This window comes from Cnephaeus nilssonii, assembly GCF_951640355.1.
Source record: "Cnephaeus nilssonii genome assembly, chromosome: 2".
Taxonomy (NCBI): Eukaryota; Metazoa; Chordata; class Mammalia; order Chiroptera; family Vespertilionidae; genus Cnephaeus; species Cnephaeus nilssonii.
Window position 1 is genome coordinate 99,923,564 of NC_137073.1, and position 17,157 is coordinate 99,940,720.

Below are 17,157 nucleotides of genomic sequence, written 5' to 3' on the forward strand. Positions count from 1 at the left end.
TCACTCATTTTAAATGTACAATGCAACGAGTTTTAATAAATATACAGAGTTGTACGACCATCACCACCACCTAATTTTAGACTATTTCCATCACTCCAAAAATATCTTTCATGCCTGTTTGTGATCAGTCTTCATTCTCACCACCATAACCTCAGACAACAACCGCTACTTTCCTTTCTGTCTCTATAGCCTCTACACATGAGCAGCAGTCATGGGTGCAAGGGGCATTATCAAGCAAACAGTGCAGAACCAGGATACAGAAGGAGGAAATGGCATGGCAATTGAGAAACCTGCAAATATTCTGGGGCAAAAACTAGGTAGCAGGCGATTTTATTGCAAGACTAGGGGCCCAGTGCACAAATTCATGTACCTTGAAAGGAACTGTGGGCCATGGGGCTGCGATGGGCAGAGGGGCGGGTCTCGGCCCATCCTCTGCGCCCCCGCCTGGCCCCTCCTGCCACAGCCCCTGGTCCCCTGTCTGCTGGCAGCCCTGCTCCACCCCCGCCACTGCTCCCAGAGCGATTGGGGCTGGTGCAGTCAGCAGGTGCGAGCGGCGGCTGCTGCCCTGATCGCCCCTCAGGAGCAGGGGGAGGTGGAGAAGCCCTCAGGAGCGATCAGGGCCTGCAGCCGCTGCTCACACCCGCTAATGGCACTGAGCGATTGGGACCGGCGCCGGGTGCCAGCAGCAAGTATGAGCAGTGGCTCCAGAGCCAGCTGCCGGTGCAAGCAGGAATGTGCTGGCAGCAGGAGGCGGCTGCCTGCCCCAATAGCCCCTCAGGAGCAGGGGGAGGTAGAGAAGCCCTGGGGGTGATTGGGGCAGGCAGCTGCTGCTCACACCCTCTGATGGTGCCGAGCAATCAGGGCCAACGCCGGGCGCCAGCAGCAGGTGAGAATGCCAGGCAGGGCTGTGGTGCATGGGAGCAAAAAATTTTCAGGAACCACCAGAGGCTCGCCCTGATGACAGCGACCAGCGCCCCACCTTGGTCTGGTGCCCCTGCTCACCTGCTCCATCATCCCGCCACAGCCGACGCCCACCATGTTCTGCGTGGCCGATGCCTGCCACGTTCCACACATGCCCCCTGATGGTCAGTGCACGTCATAGCAACTGGTTGTTCAGTTGTTCCGCAGTTTGGTCTATTTGCATATTAGGGTTTTATATATATAGATGAAACTGGAAAAAGGATGCTGGAAACTAGATCATGAAAAGCCACCTTAGGCTAACCAGGGAGCCTGTGCTTGATCCTTGTTGAAACACAGGAAGGATTGTTTTGGATGATCATTTTGTTTGCAGTTAGAGAAAAGATTGGAAACAGGCAAGACTGGGAAACCAGCATAGAAAGACTACATGATAGTGTGCACTAAAGGGAGAAACTGGATGGAAAGAATATTTGCATTTTAAGGCAAAGGATTGTGGGTATTTTCCCCTTTTAATTTTATTTTAAATAGGAATAAATACACATGCCCAAAAATCACAGCAAGTGAAAGAATATATGAATTATATATCTTATGGATAGTAAAAGTATAGGATTATATTGGATTGAATATTGTCACCCAAAATTCATGTCCATCTGGAACCACATGTCACTTTATTTGGAAATAGGGTCTTTGCAGATTTAATCTGTTAAGATGATGTAATGCTGGATTAGACTGGGCCCTAAATCTAAGGACCAGTGTCCTTATATGATGAGAGGATGAAGAGATATATAGACACAGAGGAAGAAGGATGTGTGAAGATGGAAGCAGAGATTGCAATGAAGTAGCTATAAGCCAAGAACTGTGGGGAGCCAGTAGAAGCTAGGGAAGGGCAAGGAAAGTTTATTCCAAAGAGCCTTTAAAGAAGCATAGCCCTGCTGACAACCTGATTTCAGATATCTAGCCTCAAGAACTAGGAGAGAATGAATTTCTGTTGTTTTAAGCCACTGTTTGTGGTACTTTGCTGTAGCATCTCTAGGAATATAACGAAGGGATCAAGATGAAGAATTATAAAGTGCTATCAGACTCAATTTATTGATATGGGCCCACTAAGATATTCTACTTTTTTAAATTAACTTTTTTAAAATATATTTTTTATTGACTTTAGAGAGGAAGACAGAGATAGAAACATCAATGATGAGAGAGAATCATTGATTGGCTGCCTTCTACCTGCCCCTCACTGGGGATCGAGCCCGTAACCTAGGCATAAGCCCTGACCAGGAATCAAACCGTGACCTCCTGCTTCATAGGTTGATGCTGAGCCAGGCCGGCTGGGCTAATATATTCTAGATACAACATTTTACCCGAAAGGATTAGAAAAGCTTAACTGTTTAATTGGTTGTCTTTTCCTATCATAAATGATATGAAACTGGGAAGTTAACCACAAGATGGCTTTGGGGACCCACTGTGATGGCCTGGTTGGGATCCTGGAACCGAAAAAGACATTAGGTTAAAGGAAGTCTGAATGAACCATTGACTTTAGTTAATAATAATGACTCAATATTGGTTATTAAGTATAAAAAATGTACCATGTTAATATAAGACATTAATAATGGGGGAAACTAGGTGCAAGGTATATAGGAACTCTGTTATATCCTCCATTTTTCCATAAATCTAAAACTATTAAAGAAAAAGCCTATTAGGAAAAAAAATCAAACTCAAATAGCCATGTTACAGTGTTAAACCGAGACTTTCCACAATAATGAATATCTGGTTATACTGTTCTTATTTTGAACTTCAATGGAAAATTTTAAATTTAAATGTTAATTATTCCATCTTTAATCTTTTAAAAATGTCCATTGTGTATATGTTTGATAGCATACATAATACATTAACACAAAGGTACATGTGTGTGTTTTAATATGTATGTATATTGGGATATGCTAAAAATTTTTATTAACATTACAGAAATAAAATATTAGCAAGTATATTGAACTAAATAAGTCAAAAGCTAAATTAGAGTTTCTTAGAAGAAATTATGAGAAGCCCATTGCTGGAGCTGACCGGCAGACCCTGAATGACGGATGAATGATTACTCTGACGCACGTTTCTGTGAAAGAGAGGGCTAAGGGACTGCTTGGCTATCGCCACCAAGTAGCCCTGTTCGCCTGCCTCCTTTGGCTTTTATTGTAACAACAGCTTGAACTAAAATTAACTATTATATACTATCAGCAGGGTAAGCATCCTGGAGAAAACACATGCATCCTTTAAGCAAGGTTGTTTTGAAGTCTAAACATAAAGATTCTAGTAAAATACCCAAGGGATCAGACTTTTTTGGAAAAGTCAAGGTAGGGGCTGCCGCCTTTGGCAAGGTCCCCCCAGAAGTCCCCAACCTTTCAGAGAATCCTCCTTACAGACTTTCCAACCAAGTCCCGTGCTTCCCCACAGCCCATGAACTGTAATATAATTACAAAAATTAACCTATTCTTATGTCAGGATGAATAAGTAACAATATCTATAAGCTTAAGTAAAAGTCTATATACCAGTAATAGCATTACTAGAGATAATTTCATTTCTAGTTTCCCCTTAGAATCAAACATTCCTAAATTAGATAACTAAAAGTTATATGATAATACTAGAAGCCCAGCGCACAAAATTGCGTGGCCCCACCCACTCACGCGTGCCTCGCCACGCACGCAGCCTCCTGGTGACCGGTCTTTGGTCATTACAGCATCACAACCACTGGGTTTTTATTATATAGATTACAATTTGTAAGTCCTTAGACTTGGTAACTTACATTTTGAATCATCTCAAGTTAATAGCTACTTCAGTGGCCTTTCCTAGAATAGATAAAGCATGAAAGACTCTGAGTTCCTCTTCTTTGAACTCCACCCTTACAATAACTTCATGAAGAACACTGTTGAACCATTAGAGTGTTTGTTTTGTTTGTTTGATTGATTCTTAATTCTGCATAAGGAACGTAGTACAAGTTGGATGCATATCTCCAGTTTCAGTACCATAAATATCACATTTTATGACAAAATCAAAACACACTAAATTTTTACTTTATGGAATTTCCCACTGTCACAGCAATAAAAAAATAGATTTCAAGTGTACACCAATTTTAAGATATTTACAGGCAAGGTACTTTTTTAGTTTATTCTAGTTTCACAGGTTCATATACTGTGTGCACTCAAGCTTGGAAGGAAGTATTGCTAGTTTCACATAGAAATTAACTATTCTAGAAATACCCATATATTTATTTAAAATACCCTCTTTTCCTCTTGACTGTGGAATGCTCATTATTTTTAAACAGGATGGGTGGGGGAACCTACTCTGTCTTTGCAGTTCTGCGACAAGAAGAAATAACTTTCTAGAGAAAAAAATAGGAGAAATAGTTAATTAGAAAAAGTATCTTGCAGTAATATTAGTTTACCTGGAAACCCCCAAAACTGTCCCCATGAGTTTTTCTTGGGAGAAGTATGGGTCATAATGAAATTTATTTTGTTATGAAAATGAAACTTTTGTACACTAGGAGATGTCAGAGAATGATGTTATACAAATCCTTGGAATTTTGGAAAATACTAAACCAGTCATTGGCCTCAGGTAAGTGGAATTTCATCCTAAAGAAATCATCCAGGCAGATGATAACCTTAATTTATTTAGAGAGCATCTGAAATGGAATTCCGTACTCTTAAGTACTTTAATATCTGCTCTGAACTGAATTGTATCCCCCCCCCCAAATTCATATGTTAAAACCCTAACCCCTAATGCAACTATATTCAGTGTGTCGAATGAATGTGTCCTCTCCCCCAATTTATATGTTGAAATCCTACTCCCTAGTGCCGTGGTCGGCAAACTGCGGCTTGCGAGCCACATGCGGCTCTTTGGCCCCTTGAGTGTGGCTCTTCCACAAAATACCACGGCCTGGGCAAGTCTATTTTGAAGAAGTGGCGTTAGAAGAAGTTTAACCCTTTGCACTCGCTTGCTTTTTTCTCGATTCCTTTATTCTACTCGGGATTTAATTTTTTAAATACCCCAGATTTTACAAAGCGAGGCAGTAGAATAAAAAACTGGAGTTTCTTTTCATACAAACTTATTTATTTGGATTTTTTTATATTTCAAATTATTGATACATTCAAAGAGTAATTTTAATCTCGATGCTAACCGTGTCGAGTCACACTCGACATCCGAGTGCAAAAGGTTAAGTTTAAAAAATTTGGCTCTCAAAAGAAATTTCAATCATTGTACTGTTGATATTTGGCTCTGTTGACTAATGAGTTTGCCAACCACTGCCCTAGTGGAATGGTATTAGGAGGTAAGGCCTTTGGGAGGTAATTAGTATTAAACTAATGGTCCAGTGCATGAATTCGTGCACATTGAAAGGAAATTAATTAGAAGAAATATTTTAATATCGCTATTTACCCTTTCTCTATAATAGAAGTTTCAGAGATGAAAGAAAATTAGTCAAATGTATATGAAAATAATATATAAATTGATTAATAATAACAACATGAGATAACAACAAAGACATGATATAAAAACAACAAAACATGATATAAAGACAACAAAAACATATAAAAACAACAAAAACATCATATAAAAACAACATTGATAAAAACAATGACTGATAAATTGATCAAAATTATTCTAATATCTCCCTATACACCACATTAAGAGTAAAAACACTTTCAGAGTGCTTGATTAATTTCCCTTGTGATGAAGTATTTACAACTTTAACTTTAACATCCCACGCTCTTCAAACTTGAGAGAAAGCAACATACAACTGACAATGTCCGAAAATGGGTTCAGGGAGGAATATTCCTACTCTGTCTAGATTGGTGCCAGCGAGAGCTTTATATGTATCGTGCATGCGCAAGTCAACGTTTATTTTTAAATTGCCAGTGCGAGTCATATGTACCAGGTGGTTGGACGGACATACGGTTGGTCACTTAGCCTTTTATATATATAGACTAGTGGCCCGATGCATGAAATTTGTGCACGGGGGGGGGGGGGGGAGGGGGGAGGGTGTTCCTCAGCCCGGCCTGCACCCTCTCCAATTTGGGACCCCTTGAAGGATGTCCTACTGCCAGTTTACAGGGATCAGGCCTAAACCAGCAGTCAGACATCCCTCTCACAATCCGGGACTGCTGGCTCCAGCCGCTCACCTGCCTGCCTACCTGCCTGATTGCCCCTAACCACTCTGCCTGCCAGCCTGCTCCCCCCCAACTGCCCCCTGCTGCTGGCCTGCTCACCCCCAAATGCCCCCTCCTGCCAGCCTGGTCACCCCAACTGTCCCCTGTGCCAGCCTGCTCACCCCCAACTGCCCTCCCTGCTGGCCTGCTCACTCCAAACTGCCCCCCCATTCTGATCACCTCCAACTGACCCCCACTGACAGCCTGCTCACCCCCAACTGGCCCCCCTGCTGGTCTGCTTACCCCCAATGGTCCCTGCTGTCCCATCCTGGCCTGATCACCCCCCAGCGACCCAAAGTCCAAGCCCCTCCTTTTTTTTTTTTTTTCCTTTTTTTTTTTTCAGCACCTCCTTGAGCAGAGGCCAGGGCCAGCTGGAAGCAAGTATCTAGGATTTATTTATCTTCTATAATTGAAACTCTGTAGCCTAGAGCAGAGGCCTGGGCCGGCCAGGGCCGGTGGGAAGCTTGGCTTCCTCCATCGCCAGGGCAACCCAAGCCTCCTGCTTGTTCCAGCTCCATGGCCAGCTGCCATCTTGGTTGGGTTAATTTATATACACACTCCTGATTGGCTGGTGGGTATAGCGGAGTGATGGTTAATTTGCATGTTTCTCTTTTATTAGTGTAGATGACGTGAAGAGGGTAGAGGGTAGAGCCCCATGAATGAGATTAGTGCCCTTATAAGAGTCAGGAGAAAGCTTGTTTCCCTTCTCCACTTTGTACCAGGTGAAGATACAAGAAATCGGGAGTCTGCAAACCAGAAGAGAACCTTACCAGAACTTGACTATATTGGCACCCTAACCTAAGACTTCCAGCCTCCAGAACTGGAAAACAATAAACTTTTGTTGTTTAAGTCACCCAGCCTGTGGTACTTTGTTCTAGTTACCTGAACTAAGACATCTGGAGATAGGGCCTATGAGGAGGTGATAAGGAAGTAAAGGGTGGGGCCCTAATCTGATAAGACTGGTGTCCTTATAAGAATAGAAAAGGCACCAGATTCTCACTTTCCACCATCCTGAGGGCATAGAAGGCAACAAATTGTAAGCCAGGAAGAGAGCTCTCACCCGAAACCCAAGTCAGCTGGACTTCCCAGCCCCAGAAATGTGATAAATAAAGTTATGTTGTAAGCCATCCAGTTTATAGAATTTTATCAGGGATGCCCAGGCGGACTATGACAGTATCACAAAGTACTTTTTAAAAACTTGCCTTTTAGGACAAGTATCTGGGTTATTTTGGAAAGGAAGTCATAGTGCACCCTGAAACTTAGAGGGACAAATTATAGACATTTCCTAAGAAAATAAAAGTAAACCAGAGATTCTTTGTCAAGTCTGTACCATAATATAGGAAAACTTCACCTCCCTAAGTCATCTGATGTTAGGTTGATAATTTTTATGTAATCCCATGTTATCTCCACCAGAGTCAGAGGGGAAAGCATCACCTTCCTATTACCAAAAACTCTCTCCTGTGATAAGGTTGTCAACCTTCTCTTCAAAAATCATATCAATATATTGCTGACAGAGTAACCAGGGCTTTCTGGGTCTTCTGCTAATCTTTTGTGTCATGAATTTTTCTTCTCACTTGGTCCAGAATTTTACAAGGATAATTGACTAGGTCTTCTTCAGAAGACAAGAATGTGTAATTTCATTGTTATTGCATCATTGCCAAAGACCTTGGCAGCCAGAATCCACCTTAAAATTATGGTCTTCACGCTGAGGTGGCTCTTTCTCTCAGGGTACATTAGGGCCACTTTATACAGCTGTGGAGTGAGGCCCTGGGGTAAAAGATACATTTTGCAGCTGTATGAGGGCATGGATAAGCCTGTTCTCCTTTCCAACCACTCCTTCATCTTCATCATACTCTTATTTCACAAAAGCAAAAGTCTTATCTGTCATCCATTCCAAATGTCATTATACAGTGTGTGCCTCAAGGGTAGTGGTATCCAATATTGAGCACCTGAAATGTAGCTGGTCAGAATTAAGATTTGCTGTTTGTGTAAAATACTACAGGATTTCAAGGACTTAGTACCAAAAAAAAAAAAAAAAGAATATTAAATATCTCCTTTTTTGAATTTTTTATATCGATTGAATATTGAAATAACATTTAGAAATATCACATTATATATAATATTAATTTCACTTATTTCTGTTAGCTTTTAAAAATATAATACTAGAAAATGTAATATTATCTATGTGGCTTACATTATATTTCTATTGGATGGTGCTGTTCTAGAGCCTCAAAACTAAGGAACAATTTGAATCTTGCTTTCAAAGAAGCCTCCAACATAAGCGACCAAAAACTTGCACCCCAACCGGAGATCTAAACTGCAACCCCAGCACATGGGGACAACTAACTGAGCTACCCAGCCAGGGCTTTTTTTCTTCTCTTAAGAGAGGAAATTTTTGTATTTAAATTATTTGGCCAATGTGCAAATTCAGATATATTCAGAGTTGGGTTATATGAATGATAACTTCACTCAAAGAAAGTACCATCCCACTGAGTCAACACTTGAATGCCTTAGATACTTCTGGTGCCAAGCCCAGAATTCTTCTCACTATTCAAAGTGATCCAAGACCTTGCAGAAAGTGTTAATTTTAAGATAACCATGGGTGCCACTAAGTCATAATTTCTGTTTTGTGGAATGAAGTAATTGACTGGATTGGTCTAACCCTCGAGGCAATCAAGAGGCCAGGTAAAGAAATCTGCCTGGTAGGGAAAGAAAATGAGTAGGTGTTTTAATAGCTATTCTCTTGCAAAACTAAGCAGTTACTTGCAATTTCCTTAAATAAACTACTTTTCAGAATATTTATAGCCAAAGCTTTGTGGGTAAGTCCAGTCATGGACACTAGGTGGCATCATAAGAACCTCTCCTGGACCAGTTCCTGACAGCTCATCAGCTCTTCCCCACAATGCGCAGCCTGAAGATTTGTAGCACAGTCAGGGATAAAGAAAACTTAGAGAAATGCTCTTCCTTTTCTGTGTAGAGTCTATAAGTTTTCTTTCTAAGAGGTTGCTCTTCTGTGAGCAGTACACAGAAGAGCAAGGCCCTCGCAGCAAACGCAGCAAAGAAACTTGGCCTGAGTCCTAATGCTGGTGAGAAACAATGGTTTTCTTGGAGAAAATTTATTTCTCTTCCCGTGTGCATCTCACGGGATTCCTGGGAGGACCATAGGAAGTCATGTATGAGAACTGCCATGTGCCAACTAAAAACCAAGGTTCTTCTCCCTCTGCAGCCCTCCTCTCCCTCGGAGGCTCCAACCTTGCACCAGCTCAGGGCCTCTGCTAACCCAGCCCCTGCCCACTCTTTACCAACTCCAAGACCACTCTCAATATTTATAAAGGATTCCGACACCAGATCTGTTCATTTCAACATTCACTCAAACTACTGAAACTCACAGTCTGTGTCCTCCACACCAAGGGTGTTCAACTTCTCTTTAGCTTAGTCCAATGACTAAACCCCGGACCTTGTCATCATCTGGAATTAAACCCCCTTAAAACCATCAGCTTTACATCCCACTCTATGTCAGAAGTCATCTCTTCTTCCCCTCTCCCTCTTGCTCAAGTCCATTGGGACCCCCAGCTTCTTCACTTCTTCCTTCTCTCCTGCTCATCAGCCCCCACTTCTCTATACACAGAGCCCCTATTCTTGCCTATGCTGTTAACTGTAAGCAGCTACTCTCTCATCAACACCCACAACTCCCTCCTGGCCTAGTCCTCCAGTGCGACCATCCCTCGGCACCCACCCCCACCCCCTAGAGACCAGTGCAGCCCTCTGCAAAAATGCTGAGGGGGAGGAGCACAGGCACAGAACTGAATGAAACCCTCTGAGCACCAGGCTTGGGTAGTTAGGTTGCTGCAAACATCTACTCACAGGAGAATTAAGGGAGGTAATGGGTGAAATGAGACTTTTTAAAAATATGTTTTTATCTTTCACATCTTCCACATCTATGACCGTTCCCTGTCATCCAGAGGTATCTGTCTAGAGGACAAGCAGATAAATGGGTAGACTATAATTATTAGAGTAAAAATGTAAATAGAAGAAGTATGCAGTTTACTTTTAAAATAGGTAACTGAGACTCAAAGCTAAAGGCCTGAGAAAAGTAGGACTTAGAGGTTATGCCAAAATATAGTTTGGGAAGATAATAAGAAAGAGCCAGGTGTACCTGCCCCTTATTTACCCACCATCACCAGCGAGGATCAGGAGGGCCACAGAAGAGGGTGCTGAGCAGGGCATGCCCTCAAAGGAAATGAGGAGGAGTGCAGAGAAGCTGGGCTTGTCCCTTTTCAAGTTCAACACCTACCAAAGCATGAAACCACAAAACCAAGGTGGGGCCCTCAACCCCCAGCAGAGGGGGTGTGGAAAGAAAATGCATAACATATATTAGTCATTTAATATATTCCTCAACTCCACAAAACCTTTATTACCCACATTAAAACACCACCACAGACTATAATTGATTCCATTTTACTGAAGAGGAAAGTATAGTAAGTGACAGAGTCAGGAATCTAACTCAGGCCAGCTGGCTTCAGAGGCCCTTCTCTTAACCATCATACACACAGACTTTCAATAAACATCCTACACTCACCCCAACCCTTTCTCTGTTAAAAGCCAGGTTAAGAAGCATATTTAGAAAAGTTAGGCTACCATGTGTTTTGTGCTTACTATTTAAGGTTTAAATCGGGCCTTCGGTTCTGCTCCATCACCTGTTTGTTGTCGGTCCACTCCCTTCCCCAGTTCCTGCAAAGGACCTCCTACACCTTCATCATTCCCCACCTGACTCACTTTTAGCAACAAACTTGCCTGTGACTCATATGGAGAGAATCGGTGTCACCAAGGATAGACTTGAGCTCTCAGCTTCTCTCCTTCTCCCAAGTAACTTATCTTCAAGGGCACCCTCTCATCTTCCTTTCCAACCAGTTTCAGAGGAAGAGATGTCTGTCTGTACATCCCCCTGTTTCAGACCATTCCCTCCCTTTCCCTCTCACCTCCTCCAGGATATCCGCTGAGTGTCTCTTTCCAATACCTTCAACCCCACCACCACCACCACTCTGCTGGGTTCTTTGAGCATATAGGCAAAGTAAAGATCTTACCGTTCCTCCACATCGTTTCCATCCATAATTGTCCTAGACATCAGAAGTTTCCAAGCACCAGTCCTGGACTCTTCCTAAGAAGTGACAAAAGTTCACTACTTCTTTAAAATATGAGAAAAAATAAGGATAAAATGGGGAGTTTTTCATTAAATTTAAATTATTTTCTTTTCTTCTATTTTCTTTTCTTCTATTAGCCTTTAATAAATGTTCAAACATTCTCTGTATGCCATTTTTCAGAAGCATTAAGACTTTGCATGAAAAAGAAAAAAGACCTCATTGCTCTGTTAAGATACTGAGATTTGGGGCTGCTTTGTTATTTACATAACCTAGCCCAGAAGTTCTCAAGCTTTTTGGTCTCTGGAAAACCTCTACACTCTTAAAAACTATTAAGGACCTGTACTAACTATATTTTCTCATGTTCCGTATTCTCAATGGATATCCCTTCAAGGGCCAGCTAATTCCTGGAGATAACAAACTATTTCCCTGTGAGCGCACCTTCATATGCATACTAACTTCTCTTCTAGAGACACAGTTGCATCAAAAATAGAACACAGGTCTTATGACTCCCACTACATAGGAATTATTTGGATAAAATATAAAAAGTACTTCAGATGACCCTAACTCTTACGACTTTAAGATACAAGGGTGAAACATTGCAAGCTATATAAATTAGGTGGGAATTTCAGCTACTGGTAAATGAAACTATTATATCGCTCTCATTTCTGTCCAACAAAATAAGTATTAAAAATAAATATTAATAAGTGTCATCTACCATTAATAAATTAAAATCTAAGTGTTTGAATGGTTTTCCAATTATATTGATAGCCATTAGTGATTTTAGCAGGAGAAAGAGCATTCCCTCAATTAAGCACATAGTGGAAAACTGCAAATACAGGGGAGGTGTATTCTCAGCCCAAGACTCTGAGAGTTAGAAAACATTTTTTCAACTCACTGTAGGTGTTGTAAAATACTGTATTTGGAACTTTTTAAGGGAATAAAACTGATCTCAGTTAATTCACTAGATTCTTTTCTTTACTGTGCTTGTCACCAAGGGGGAAAACACTCTTGCAGAAGATAATACTTTCCAATTAAAAAATAGTTAAATCTCTTTCTGATTGTATAAAAGGGATTATTTTCTTGCCAAGGAACAGAATTTAAAAACAGGAGCTTAGGGGGTATTAGGATAAAAAGTAGTTCTGTGCTTCCATTTACTATTTTCTGACTATCATTTTCAAGCAGTATAATGAGAAAAGTACAGCAGCTGAGGCATACCTCTTCTGCAGGGAACAGCTGTCACATATTCTGCATCATTCAGTTTCACAAACAAGTCTATTACCAGAGAACCACTAAAATTTTTCTTTCACATGATATTTTCCAATGATTATATTGTAAATGAGTTCCCTACTTCATAATCAGCTACTCAGTGATAGATATTGGAATTTTTATTATATTCTATTAACAAACCCTTGGAAAGTTGCTGAGGGAAGGACTGAGAAGAATCACAGAAAGATCACTGTTTTGAAAATAGTCCTTTACATCATCAAGAAAGTGAAAAGACAACCCACAGAGTGAGAAAATATTTGTAAATTATATATTTGATGAGGGGCTTGCATCTGGAATGCAAAAAGAATACTTTTACCATAACAATAAAAAGAAATCTCACCCAACTTTTAAAAAATGGGCAAAAGACTTAAGTAAACCTTTTTTTTTCCAAAGAAGATAACAAATGGCCAATAAGTACATGAAAGGATGCTCAGCATCATTAGGCATTACGGAAATGCTAGTGCAAGTCAAACCACAGGATACAATTTCACACACACTATGGTGACTAAAATCAAGAAGACAAGACAATAACAAATGTTGACAAGGATGTGGAGAAATTTGAATCCTCATACATTGCTTGTGGAAATGCAAAATGGTGTACCTGCTTTGGAAAAGTATTTAGCACATCCTCAAATATTAAAAAAGATTATTTAATCTAGCAATTCTATTCCTAGGCATATGCCAAAGGGAATTGAAAGCAAATGTCCACAGAAAAAACCTGCATATGGATGTTCCTAGCAGCATAGCCAAAAAGTAGAATTTAAATGTTCATCGACTGATGAATTAAAGAATGAAATGTGGTATATCCACAAAATGGAGTATTGCTTATCAATAAAAAGTAAGAAAGTGCTGATACATATTACAACATAGGTAATTCTCAAAAACATTATGCTACATGAAAGAAGCCAGTTCCAAAAGGCCACATATTGTATGATTCCATTTATATGGAAGTTCAGAGTTGGAAAATATGGTTGCCAGAGGCTAAGGGGATGGGTTCTCTTTTCAGTAATAAAAATGTTCTAGAACTAAGTAGTGGCGATAATGCCACAATTTTATGACTATACTAAAATTTGCTGAATTGTATACTTTTAAAAGGTAAATACAATGGTATGTCAATAATAATAAAGCTATAATTTAAAATATAGACCTTAAATGTTTGAAAAGGAAAATGTTTTATAAATATAGCTTTTATTAATAATATTGTCATTGGTAATAGAAGCCTAGAAGAAAATATGTGCAACAATTGAAGACCAACTGCTGACCTTTTCACATGGCAGGTTCAGCACCAGGGACAGCTCCTCCTGCAAATGCCCTCCTTTCAAAAGCAAGCATACCAAAGACTACCCAGGCCCTACAACAATGACCTTTCTAGTATACACTTTCTTTCTTTTCAACACTGCCATATACTATGGCAGTCATGATTGTATATTTTGTGAGAAACTGACCAGGAGACAAAAGATCTGCTACGTTAATCTATTTAGCAAATTATATGGATTGATTGTTAGGTGCCAAGCATGAGATCTTAGACAAATCACTTCTTTTAGCTTCATTTCCTTATCCAAAATGTGTGCATAATTTGCATACATGATAAACTAATAATTGTGAAATAACTCATGCCTTGCATTCATGAAAGGTATTATTATTGAATTCTTAATAATACTAAGAATTGGTAATAGAAGCCTAGAAGAAAATATGTACAAAAATTGGTAAAGGCAGTCCTCTGAACTATTCACAGCCAAGTTCAGTACCAGAACAGCTGAAGTCACCCATTACATTATCAAGCAACTTATTTTATTCCAGGACATATAATACCGTTTAAAACCTAGATTGGATATACTTAGGTTTAATATTAATTCTGTTAAGAGTCTTCAAGGAAAGAATCATCTTCTTAAGCATGCTTCTGATAAATTTCTAAGATACAACCCTGGATCTGGCCTGATAATGGGCCCATTTCTAAGGATGAGGAAAAGATTACAAGTTATTTATCTAGCTCTGGCTGGGTGTCTCAGTTGGTTGTAATTCCATACATCAAAAGGTGGCAAGTTCAATTCCCAGTCAGGACACATATCTGGGTTGTGGGTTTGATCTCTTTTCAGGGCACAAAGGGGAGGCAACTGATTGATGTTTTTCTCTCACATCGATGTTTCCCTCTCTCCCTTCTTGTCTCTCTAAAATCAACAAAAATATATCCTCAGGTGAGGATTTTTTTTAAAAAAAGAATAATAAAAGCTATGTATCCAATCCTTTACCTACATTTAGTAAATAAAATAAATTCAAAGATGAACTTCAGTTGATGCATGACCCCTACAGATATTTCTATATGATCAGTTCTGTCATAACAGAATTTACCTGTAAGGTAGATGTTGATGCCAACTCCATTTACACTTTTATAAAAGAATTCTATAATATTTAACACTTCAAAAATAAGAAATTATATAGAATAGTCCCACAAGTGTTTGAACAAAATTGTGTCATATCACGTAACCTCATGAGTTCATCTGTATGACTGTGATGGGGAGGTAGACCAGATGATCAAACTAAATATAATGGTTTGGTTTCACTGTTTTTCATTACTCTCATAACTACTCAAGTGGTTCAACTTTAATTGTCACTTACCAATCTTACTTCTATTTAAATATCAAAATAACTAGCATAGGATGCTCTGAACTCTGCCAAATTCCACAAAGCCAGATGCCATTTCCTTAAGAAAAAAAAGAACCATAAAAAATAATTATTGATTTTTAAAGGGAGCCGAGTAGAAGGCAGCCCTTTGATCTCTAGAGGTTCATTATTTTATTTTTGCTTTGGCTTAAGTAAAAATGTTGTGTAAGAGGTCAGAGTACATTTCCTTAGGAACCCTGGGCTTCATTAACACAAAGTCGTACATAGTGTTTCTCTTCCTGAGGAAAGTGCATCATTTTGAGCGGGCACAAACAGGAATCTAACATTCTGAGAAGTTGGGAGATGGATCTCGAGTCCAAATGTTTCAAAAAGCAAAAGCTTCCCATTTTCATTGCATAATGATTCTTTTTAAAAAAAATATTTTTATTGATTTCAGACAGGAAGGGAGAGGAAGAGAGAGAAACATCAATTATGAGAGAGAATTATTGATTGGCTGCCTCCTGCCCACAACCTGGGCATGTGCCCTGACCAGGAATTGAACCATGACCTCCTGGTTCATAGGTCAATGCTCAACCACGGAGCCACGCTGGCTGGACCCCTAATGATCCTTTCATTTAATCTTTACTTTTCCTTCAGTGAATAATTAATTGCTTTCTGCAATGATAAGCGCATCTGAAAGATAGCTATTCTCCTTTTTGGTGCACAGAATCTCAGCTGTCTGCTTCTTTGCCTTAATGATTTCCCCCCAATTCCCCATCTCCTGCAAAGTTTAAATGTGCCATATCATTTCATATCACTCAGCAACACTTACTATGCTTAGAATATCTTGTTTCCCAAAGTCATTAATGGATTTTCTTTCTGGTCAGTTTTAGAGCCCCACTAGAAAAAAAACACACCCCATAATAATTAATACACACTTATGGGAACACTTGAGGTAAGAAAACTGAAAATAAAGTCTGTATTGAAAAAACTGACACCATAAAATTCCCTATCAATAAGCCATCAACACAAACTACTATATCGATTTCCTTCAGGCCAGAGGCAAGCCATATTATATCTATTATGTTGGGTTTAGGACCATAAATTCAATTCCCACAGATTTATAGCACAAAAGCATTAGCACACCTTGCCCTCCTCAGTGTGGACCCCACACTCAGGAATGCAGCTGGATGATGTGTTACAGGTGGATCTGTATTCTGAGGGGAGTGGGGGGTACACTGCCCTGTGCACACTTCTCCCCGTGGCTCCTCTTCCATTTCCAGCCCCAAGAAAGGTATGTTTTGGTCTCCTGATGTCCATCAATCCTTCCTAAGAACACCCTGAATTTTTGGGAAGTAGCCATTCCTCTTTATGTGCATGCCATCTGGATGGAACCGTAATAATAGGAAGCAGCCTTCCTGCTATTAAGATGCTCAGGGGTCCTGAGCACCTCCCAGTGGGTCCTGGTGTATCCATAGAGGGGTGTGATGAGTCAGGTGTTCTCTTCAAGGAATTAGACACTTGAACCAGTGATGTAGGTTTGAAGTAAGATTGGGATTCATTGGTTCCAGTGGACACCTGACCAGACTCTCTGGCGATGGACCATCCCTGGAGTTCCTGCTTCCTTCCTGCTGGAGCTGCCTCGATTCCTGGACTAATTTCCTGGTCTTCCCAATAATGTTCTTCCCTTTAAGTCAGCCAAAGTCAGTTGCTGCTACTTGCAACCAAAGAACCTTGGTCCCCTTATTTTTAACTTCCAGTGGGGTTTCTTGCCATGCTTACTTAGAACAATAGTCAGTGTTGTGTGCTATTACAAGATAAGATGCTAAAGTATTTCCAGGCTGAACTGTCTTCAGAGAAATATTGCACAAAATGTCTGTCTTTGCTTTCCCTCCACAAAACGAGAGATTCATAGAACACTATAATCCTCTCTAATAAAAGAGTAATATGCAAATTAACCATCACTCCGCTACATAAGCCACGCCCACCAGCCAAGCCACGCTCACCAACCAATCAGGGCGAGTATGCAAATTAACCCCAAC